Source organism: Limulus polyphemus, unplaced genomic scaffold (genome assembly GCF_000517525.1).
Source record: "Limulus polyphemus unplaced genomic scaffold, Limulus_polyphemus-2.1.2 Scaffold217, whole genome shotgun sequence".
NCBI classification, from domain to species: Eukaryota; Metazoa; Arthropoda; class Merostomata; order Xiphosura; family Limulidae; genus Limulus; species Limulus polyphemus.
Genome location: NW_013665827.1, coordinates 758,446 through 767,806, shown reverse-complemented (window position 1 = coordinate 767,806; position 9,361 = coordinate 758,446).

Sequence of the window (9,361 nt, the reverse complement as noted above, 5' to 3'; positions counted from 1 at the left end):
ATACGGCACTCTTCAAACAGGTTTAAACACGGCAATGCAAGTCAAAGCACGATCGCTGCAGCAGGCTTGTAATCGCTTTTCTTGGAAACTTCATTGCAGGTACTTAAACAAAAAGCACTCTGATATCCAAAGTCGTAAAAAGTCGCCGAATTTTTTATTTCACTGATTTTCCTAAAACCTATATTACTGTCAGATGCAAAAATCAGATTGGACAAGTTTGAACATTTTTACTTACACTTATTTGAATTTTTTCTACATAGTAAGTTTATCTACAGTCTATGATATTTCCATATATATAATTATATTTCAGCTCATTTGTGGCACAGTGCAGTGGCGGACGGATGAACTGACCTCGCGGGCCGTAGTTTGGTAACCCCTGGACAAGAGGGAAGACAACTATTAAACACCTTCCACCGCCAACTCTTGGGCTATTCTAATCGAATAGTGGGATTTACCATCACATTATAGCGTCCCTTCAGCTGAAAAGGAGAACAAGTTCTATGATGGGATTCGAAACTGCGACCCGCAGGTTGCGAGTCGATCTTGATTTAAGTAATTGTTCTACGATTGCTTTCGCAATATGTCAAATAAGTGAAAAAAGGGGGCATGTTTGTTTCCTATATATATATAAGCAAAAGTTTAAGTAATAGCTCATATAAATCCTTTTCATCCCTAAATAATCTATGCTTAAAGTCATTTTATGAGCTTTCATTTATTAACGGAATTAATATTATTTCATTATAAAACATAGCTTTAACAGTAACGTTTTCGTGTATGAAATCCATATTTTTTTTATTTGTTATTCATTTAGATCTTAGATAATCAAGAGAATGTTGTTTCAGCGCCAGAGTCTGCACAAAGGTGGGTGGGGAGAGGTGACCATGACCCTCTATCAACTCTGTGCTTACAGACTCAGTGCTTTTGTTGTTTTTTGTGAGTGTAATGCTGTTTCTTTCTTATACATATAATGTATGTGCGTGTGTTAAGATATATATATATATATATATATATTATATATATATTTAACGTGTCCCCCAACAATGATCATTTTTAAATTCTAGCGCACGTCCCTGTTAAGCGCTTCTCTTTCACGGAAGTAAATACATCAACAACCACTGGCAAGAGCTTTCGCTGTAGAATCCTTGGAAGGCAAAACTTTATTACAAAGCAAAATAAATGTTAATTATAAAACTACAATAAATATTCATTTACCATCATAAATTCTCTGCGAGCCGAAAACGCAAGGTTTGTAAGGTATTACAAGTGTTTGTTAAGTACGTAACAAAGTAAATAACGTTCTCTTCCATAGAAGGCTTGCTTATCAAGGTTTACACAACAGAACGAAAGGTTTTTCCACTGTTTTTGACGTCATAATTGAATCCTCCAGAAGTATGCAGTGATTGTTATCTTATTTCAACTTCTTCATTGGCAAACACAATTGTTAATAAAGGGAAAATCCATAATTTATGATGATTTAAAGAGAGTAAACTTTCATCTTCCTTCTAGATTGAGTGCATAAGTAATGTTGTATAGCACAGGATGATATTATGTGCCTGTTACCCCTTTCCTGTGATTTTGTTTTCAAAATTATTGTTTTTCAGAGTTTGCAATTTGAACATACGGATTCGCTCAAATAGCACTTTAACTTCTCTGTTTTGAGAGCATACAAAATTCTCTAATTGTAAATTAACCAACTGTCTTGCATGGAAAATAGAAATTTAAAGCTACATTTCTTCCCATGAATCGTATAAGAGCTAGGGGCAGAGCGGACCCTAAGCAAAGTTATGCCATGTGCAAACTTTGTATTTGCTACCCCCTGTAAAATTAATAAGAACTGCTAATTACAATGTCGATTTTGGCAACCCTTGGAGGGGGCCTACCCTTATTGCCGGCCCTGGCTAGGGATAATTACGCCCCAGAGCTCAACTCCAAGTTGACACAGATCTTGAATATAAAGTATGTTTTGTATGCAAGCTTGGCTTGTTTGGGTATTTTCTTTTTGTATTTAAAACCAGGTTTGTATCTGCAAGGTAGAGTTATAGGACCATCGGGGAATCAGTAATCAGAATTAGTATTGCTTCATAATCACAATCTTTATATATTTCTAAAGTCAAATTGAACCTTTTTTTGCAAAAGTTTATCTTTTTTTGGAACTGTAAATGTTTTCTAATGAGTTAAACTTAGGTGACGTTTGATTTTAACGTAGCATTGTTTGACCTTTGGTAAATTTTGATAAATTTTTGTTTTATTTAAGTGTTTACTTTTCTGAAGTTAACCGTGCTGGTAATTTGGAGTTGTTTTATTCATCCGCATTGAGTATACTTGCAATTTTAATTTTTAATATTAACTTTATAGCTTACTTTTTAATTGGGCATTACAACATAATTTACGAGGGGGACACACACCAAGCTTATAAGCCCCCCCCCCCAATGGCACAGCGATGTGCCTTCGGATTTACAACGCTAGAATCCCAGTTTCGATACCCGTGGCGGGCAGAGCACAGATAGCCCATTGTGTAGCTTTGTGCTTAATTACAAACAAACAAACAAAACAAAAGCTAATAAGAACGTTTAAATAAAGATTTCCCATTTCTCTTATCAGTTTGACACACATCTCTGAGTACTTGCTCTTGTTTTGCTTTGTCATTGCATTATTTTTGTATCAATAAATATTTATGTACTTTTGAATCTTTCAGTATAGAGTCATTTATTTTTTTAGACGATTCCGATTGGAGAGATCAATAAACTACGTAGTTTGGTATTATCCGAACCTCCAATCAGCGGCCTACGGGAAATATTACACCGGTAAAACATAATGTCATTTTAAACACTGTAGTATGTTTTTTGTGCACATGGGCGTTTTTAACACAGTTAGAAATTTATGGAAAAAAGTTTGAAAGCCACAGTTACACTTGCCAATTTTCTATCGTTTCTAATGATTCCAAACCAGCAATGCATTAAACTGACTATCAATTAGTTTCTAAGGCCATGCTTTACAGCTAATATTCCAAACCTAATCAATTTATTTATTGATTAGTTGGCTTTCAAGATGTCTGACTCCGAATTACTATCGACACTTACAGAAACAGACACAAACAAAATATATTGTTGTTTTTATAGTCATAATTCAAACTTGCTAACTCCATGCCACGTCACAAAGTAAAATTATTTGACAAAAGTCTGTGTGTGTGTGTTTGTCCGCTTATAACTGGCGACCCGTTGGACCGATTGTCACCGACCATGGCTTGTACCCACACAACCTTAAGGGAGTGACATAAGGGGTCGGAGTTCGGATATGATCCCCTATGTCACCCTAAGGAACCCTAAGTCTTCGTGAAGTTAAGTGGTAATCCAGCTAGTGAAGTAATAATTCTGATTGAATAAGAAATATAAATAATTACAAAGTATCATGTAATGTTTTTCCAAGTTTATTCATCAGGCCGACATTTTATATGTAATAAAATAAGATTTTACAAATGCTTATAGGAGATATACAGTGCTCTTAATAATTAATTGTGTGTACTTGCTAAACGGAGAGTACTTTTTTTTTGGATGGAAAGACTGGAAAAACATTAACAGCGCGTGAATTTAGAGGAACATATATACAGATAACATTTAACGTTAGAGATTGTCACCCCATGGCTCAGTGGTTAATTTGACAGCATATTATACTAAAATGCTGGGTTTGGTCCCAGAAACAAACAGCACGATAGTCCATCTTGTAGCTTTGAGCTAAAACAAACAAACATTCAATATTAAGACGAACATTCCACAACAAGAAGTTAAGTAGGAAAATTTAGACTAAACCTATTTTGGTATTTATTTGACCTCTTTGACTTATATAGAATACCTTCTTCTTGATGGTTCTGGAAGTTCATTTACTTTTTCTCGTTCAAAGTTAAAAATTATTGCAACAAACTGGAAATGAAAGAACAACTTCGACTTACCAACCATCTAGTTTAACTATTAATAAATATTTACCAGCCACTCATCCATATTCATTAATAGTTAAACTGGATTTACTAACCACTCCTCCATATTTATTAATAGTTAAACTAGATTTACCAGCCACTCATCCATATTTATTAATAGTTAAACTAGATTTACCAACCACTCCTCCATATTTATTAATAGTTAAACTACACCTTCGTAGTTTTGTAACTTAATATCCATTTCTTCTGTTCTTCTTCGGAAAATATTCTAGAAATAGGTTCAGATATAATGGTATTTTGATGCCGCTTAGAATATCATCTATCGTAATGTCACTGCAGCTTTCTTTTGGAGTTGGCATCATTAGGTCAGAAAAATGGAGTACATTTCAAATCAAAACCAGAAGTAGTCTGTATACGAGTGATATTTTGTTTATCAGCATGTGGCGCTGAATAGATTCAGGTCCCATAAGCATAGGTTCTAAGCACGTTCACCTGGTGTCAAAATAAGGCATTGTATCAGAAACAGTTCTATGTTCGTTCTGATGATGTGGGAGTAAGGCAGTGTATTAGAAACAGTTCTAAGTACATATCAACTGACGTTACTTATGTATTTGTATAATGGAAGAATCACCTGATGTTTCCCAAAAAAATGACTCAAACATGCCAGCTATCTTGAGCGTTTTTATTTCGTCTATTTAGCTGACTGTATATTATATAAAATATAAATAATATTTTGAAGAGTCTACCATAACAGCATGGACATTGTATTAACTAGAGGAAGTAATATTATCGTCCGATCTAACATGCGGATGTGTGTGTTTACTGACAGAAGAATAGCTTTTGAAAACTCATGTGGTGAAAGTAAGTTTATAACTGGTGTTAGATCTTCATAACTTTGGATCAAATTCACTGGGCAAGAAACAACAACCGGTAACGTGCCTGCTGAGTTGTGAAGGTTGGAAATAGGTCAAGAACAAAGGTCACATTTAATCTTACAAGGTCGAAGACTACAAATGATATTCGCTGGAAAAGACGGTGGTAGGCCACGGAATCTTTTTTCTTCCCGCACACACACAGAGGCTCTGTCGTCTGTTTCTGTAAACGCATGCTCGTTTGTAAAAAAACATGCAGGAGAACGTCATGCAAGAAAACCAATGTTCTTTACCATACTAAATATGGACCAAAAATATATCATTTTAGACATACGAGTCACATTTCCCTTATTTTGTTACGATTGTTATCCGCGTTGCTGATTTATTTATTTATTTATTACGTCAATCGACAAGACACTATCTTCAACTTATGTTGATCTACTAAGGTGGCATGTTCCTAGTAAAGACATTACGGCTTTAAAGCTGGCGCTCCTATTTTTTATGGCTCTGCTCCTTTAAACCTGATGCTCCCCTTTCTTATGTTTCTGATATTTTAAATCTAATGATTACTTTTGTTATGGCTTTGCTCCTTTAAATCTGGTGTTTCTGACGTTACATATGTATTTGTGCAATGGAAGACTCACATGATGTTTGCTAAAAAATTGACTGAAACGTTTCAGGTATCTTGAGCGTTTTTATTTTACCCATTTACAACATTATATTTGATACAAAATATAAGTAATATTTTAAAAAAATAAACATAAGAACATGGGCATTGCAATAACTATAGGGAGTAATATTATATTTAGCAAAGTATACAACTCAGCCATTTCGAAAATTATATCTCTGCTCCTTTAGATCTGGCGCTCCCGTTTCTTATGGCTTTGCTTCTTTAAATCTGACGCTCCCGTTTCTAGTGGCTTTGCTCCTTTAAATCTGGCGCTCCCGTTTCTCGTGGCTTTGCTCCTTTAGATCTGACGATCCCGTTTCTTATGGCTTTGCTCCTTTAAATCTGGCGCTCCCATATCTCGTAGTTTTGCTCCTTTAAATCTGGCGCTCCCATATCTCGTGGTTTTGCTCCTTTACATCTGGCGCTCCCATTTCTCGTGGCTTTGCTCTTTTAGATCTGGCGATCCCGTTTCTTATGGCTTTGTTCCTTTAAACCTGGCGCTCCCATTTCTTATGGCTTTGTTCCTTTAAACCTGGCGTTCCCGTTTCTCATGGCTTTGCTCCTTTCGATCTGGCGATCCTGTTTCTTATGGCTTTGTTCCATTAAACCTGGCGCTCCCGTTTCTTGTGGCTTTGCTCCTTTCGATCTGGCGTTCATTTTTCTTATGGCTTTAGATCCGGTGACTTCATGAGCGAGTCTTCTTCACACAAGTCGAAGCTCAAGGGTGTTCAAGCCATGACTACACCCATGGAGTCAGCGCCTTTGATGATGAATACTATTATGGGTATGAAAATATTAAGTGGTAATAAGGGTTCTTAAAAGTCCTCTATGGACAGGAAAATGCCTAATATGTTTCTTGAGATCAAATGAAAAACTTGAAGTGGATGTGGAGTTAGAGGCGTAGACACACACCTATACGTACATACACGATTTACGATGATCGTTTAAAATTAATCAAACTATTTTTTAATATATATACACTATGAAATAAAAAACTGACGAGGTATCAATGATATCAAAATAAACAAAATATTTTGTGTTAGACAGTATTTGTAATTTTTGTAACCATTCTACTTAGTTGTTTAGTCATGAACTAAAACTTAAATACACAAACATCACAGATACTTCAGATATTCCAAATATAACATTAGCCTAAACAGTCCACCATCTCCTGATCTGTTAATAAACACTTGACTTTTATGTCAGTCACCTAAATTATTTGTGTAGAACAAAAAAGGCTCATTTTTTGAGGGAAAAAGACACTCACACACACACAAAACAAAACTTGTACACATTTCTGAATAAATATTAAATAATACGTAGCCCCCCAGTACTTTACACAACTGTAACAGCTTCTTTAACGATGTTGTAACCCTAGAGGACAAAACGTGGCTGTTTTATTGGACACTGCTTTGGGACAAACTTGATGGTAACACTTCGGACACTTTCTTCTATTATACAAATTAATGAATTAAGTATACGTCATATTTAATAAGTGAATCAAGGTTGAATTCTTTGCATCACATGAAACAAACATTTCTCATTAGTAACAACGGCAAAGGAGTTTGTCTCTGAAAAATGGTGGGAGAAGAATCATCCATTTTATAAAATGAAATATTTTTTCGTCAGAAGTTAAAAGCACATATAAACATCGAATAGAGAGTCCTATTTAATCTTGGCTTTATTTAATTACATTGTACTACTCTTATATGTGTGTACTTATATATATATAATTTGATGAGGCAATACTTCTAATAGACCATAAAAGTTTGTCACGATTTCCTGTAATCTCTGTTTATGGTTATCTCAGTTTCTTCGTAAATTGCAGAAAAAACTTTGTCTCAACATTTCAATCACGATTTACAAAAATGCTGTGTATCTTATCTTTCCGCCATCTTATTCTGTGAGAGTTATCACGAGCCTGTAATATTAATACAAAACTGGATTTAGCAGAATTCTTTCACATGTTGTGAAAACTATTTTTTCATTTTCTATGTTTTAATTCAGTCATTAAAGTTACACTCAGTTTATATAAATTGAAATTTATCGAAAACTAAACATCAGTTTTAAACTCTCCATGCTCGACTGAGTAGTTCAAATTATGCTATTAAACAATAAGACGGAGGAAACTTATTGCATCATGATGTGCTCCATATACAATCATCTTTGCTTAACAGTATTGATCTGTATAGTTATCTGTCTTATATATATATATCAATAATCAAAAAGTACGATTCTATATTTTGATTTTTTTAATACGTTCTTGACACTACGTATAATTAACTTCTTATATAACTGATCTGTATAGTTATCTGTCATATATATATATATATATATATCAATAATCAAAAAGTACGATTCTATATTTTGATTTTTTCAATACGTTCTTGACACAACATATAATTAAATTCTTATATAACTGATCTGTATAGTTATCTGTCTTATATATGTATATCAATAATCAAAAAGTACGATTCTATGTTTGCTTGTTTTCAATACGTTCTTGATACTAAATATTATTAACTTACTTTTCGGTTCAAATTTCGATTTTTGTCGGAAGAATTTTACATTTCTCCTGTTGTATAAAACACGAAATATAATACAAGTATTAGAACAGTCTCTGCTTCCGTTGATATAACTAGTGTCAAACTGATCTAGCACTTAGTGTTTCCTTGCCATTTATGATTTTTATTTATTTTTTACTTTTTTTGGAAGTGGATTTTCAAGATTTTTGTGCAAGTGGTAATTTGCTACGCGAAATGAATATTGACTGAGTTGTAAGGCCATAGCTCGCTTTGCACACAACATGAGGCTTGACAAAAACTTTCACTCGGTTAACATACTTATTTTCACTTTGACTACCTTATGGTTCATGATAAGGAAACTGGACTGGTTTTGAATGCCGTATTTACTGCACGTAGAATAGGTTTATGTGTCGATTGTGCGGACTTCCAGCAGGAATGAAAGAACTAGACAATACAAAAACTGTGGAATATAATAACGATATGAAGACGGTTGATAAAACATTTAATTTTAAAGGTTCAAACGTTTCGGAATAACTTATTCCATCTTCAGCGAAATCTGAAAATTGTGTTACCAAGATAATTATTACTAAAATTATAATATAATAACATAATCATCAGTTTACTTAGTTATTAATAAAAACGGTAAATGGATGGATGAAACAATGTTTATATTACACGTATATAACACAACAGGTGAGTTAAGTGTGAACATTTAGAACAATTTTAGATCTAAAGAGCTTTGTGAGCCGTTAAGGATCGGGCGATCTTTAGCTATGAGTAGACTTTCTTTAATGTAGAGGTTAAGGTCTGAAGATCCTGTGGTAATAATGATAGAGAAATCGTTAAATGAAATATTGTGATATCTTGAAAATAAGTTTTGGAAAACGCTTGTTTTTGTTTTTAAATTAAGATGTTTCAGCATAATTTAATCACTAACAATTAATACATTCTAATCAAAAGTAAAGATATATAACATGTAAGTATTTCTTTCTCTTTTATGTACACTTTCTAAACCATACAACACCACACAACAATCTCTCCTGTTGGTTGTTTAACCTACAACACCACACAATAATCTCTCCTGTTGGTTGTTTGTGTAGTGTTGTAGGTTAATACTCTCCCCTGTTGGTTGTTTAACCTACAAAACCACACAATAATCTCTCCTGTTGGTTCTTTAACCTACAACACCACACAATACTCTCCCCTGTTGGTCGTTTAACCTACAACACTACACAATACTCTCCCCTGTTGGTTGTTTAACCTACTGGTACGGAGATGTTTTATGAAATAATCACTTCAAGTAGTTTAACCTACATGTGCAGAGCTACTTTACAAAATAATCACTTCAAATTAAGAACCTTTG